Source organism: Trichechus manatus, unplaced genomic scaffold (assembly GCF_000243295.1).
Source record: "Trichechus manatus latirostris isolate Lorelei unplaced genomic scaffold, TriManLat1.0 scaffold00127, whole genome shotgun sequence".
Lineage (NCBI taxonomy): Eukaryota > Metazoa > Chordata > Mammalia > Sirenia > Trichechidae > Trichechus > Trichechus manatus.
Window position 1 is genome coordinate 368,577 of NW_004444063.1, and position 2,165 is coordinate 370,741.

Below are 2,165 nucleotides of genomic sequence, written 5' to 3' on the forward strand. Positions count from 1 at the left end.
TTTGCTACTGGGATGTGTTTTCTTCTACCCCCTCTCAGTGGACAAGGCTAGGAAATACACGTAACCCATGCACACACATATATCTATATTTCTCGCACAATGGACTGATGAATGGAGTAGCCATGATGGCAGAGATGAGGCCATGCAGGGTCCAACAACATTTTCTTTCACCAAGGCTGATTCAGCTACTGCTGCCACAGCAAGATGTTTGACCTGCCAGAAACACAGATCATTGCTGAGCTCCCTATATATCAGACCTCTTACAACTTGGAATGAGCCGTGTTTCATTCTGACTGGAACTGACACATATTCTGGATTCAGATTTGTCTTTCCTACCTGTAGTGGCTTAGCCAGCACTGCTATACTAGTGTCTGATCTATTGGCATAGGATACCTCATAACATTGCCTTGGACCAAGGGGCCTATTTTGTGGCAAAGGAGATATGGCAGTGAGCACCTTACCATGGAATCCACCCATCCTTTCATTTACTGCACCAGGCAGAAGCTTCTGGCTTGGAAGCAACTTTGGAATAGCCTCCTTAAAAGCATTGGAATAGCCTCTTAAAGGTGTAGTGGAGGTACCAGTTTAGAGATGATATCCTGCAAGGATGAAGCCATATCCTTCAGGCTGCAGTATTTACCTTAAACCAATTGCTATTTTATGGTCGTATGTCTTCAGTAGACAGGCTACATGGGTTTGCGAATCAAGGGATGGAAGAAGGATCACACTTGCTTATCATCGATCCCAGTGACCCATTTGGGGGAATTTGTGCTTCTTGTTTTGCAACTTCAGTCTCTATCAATCTGGAGATTGTGGGTCCCACAGGAAGAAAGCTTCCACAAGGGTACATAGTAGGAGTTACACTAAACTTAAAAATATGGCTGCTGCCTAATCACTGTGGGTTCCTCATGCCATAAGACCAGCAGGTACAGAAAGGAGTAATTGACACTTGTCATCATAAGAGGGTAGATGTTGCAAAGTAATAGGGTTAAAGAGACATATTTGCACTCAGATGATCCTATGTGGTCCCTTGGTACTTCCATGTCTGATTGCAACCATAAATGGGCAAATGCAGCAACTACAACCTGGTAGGGGCATGGTGATGAGGGGCTCATACTCCTCAGGGATAAGGGCCTGGGTCACCAACCAGGGAAGCCACTTAGCTTAATAGAAGTGACAAGTATCAGTCATGACCTTGATCAACTACAGTAGCAGTATGTCATACTTTTATATGTGGTCCTAGATATTGTGATCAGCCAGAATCCCAGAGAAGCTGTGCCTAGATGGAGTAACCTTTGCATGAGAAGCAAATGAATATGAGTGGTACCCCTTCTCAGGAGACTTACCCTTGGCAGCCATAACTGGATAAGTAAAAAAAATCCACACACCCCACTCTTGCAGCCAGCAGCCAATGACACAGAGGAAAAAAAGACCAGTCTTCAAGGGATACCAACAAGGGGGTACCAGTTCTATACTCCAGAACTTCCAGTGGGACCAGGCTGAAGCTGGTCTCCAGTGGACACCGCGCCCTTGCTTAGCTTTCTTCGCCTCGCTATCCTGCTGCCCTCGCTCCCCTTCTCCTCAGAGCACTCTCTCAATAAACCACTTCCTCAAGAATCCTTGTCTCAGGCTCTGCTTCTAGAGAACAACCTAATACTGATTGGTTGTTTTTATTAGTTAATGTCATGTTTTCCTGGCTGTCATTACTCTCAAGTAGCATGATGTTTAATGGCCATATAATAGTCCATCATATGAATGTAGCTTATTTAATGAGTTCTCTGATTTTAGACATTTAGGTTGTTTCCAAGTTTTCACTATTATAAGTAATGCCGAAAAAATATCATTGCTGATAAATCTTTGTAAACATTCTTAATTATCTTTTCAGATCAAATCCTATGGCTGGGATTGTAAAGTCAGAGGTTACAAGCATTTTATGGCTCTTAATATAAACACCATGAACTTGCCCTTCAGGAGGATTGTACCAGTTTCTGAGCCCACAAACAATGCAGAAGGGAAAATTCCATATATGTCAACCAGAGAAGGATGAATTTTTTTTTTTTTTTTTTAATATTTTATTGTACTTCAGGTGAAGGCTTACAGAACAGATAGTTTCTCATGTAACAGTAACACACATGCTGTTTTATGACATTGGTTAACAACCCCAC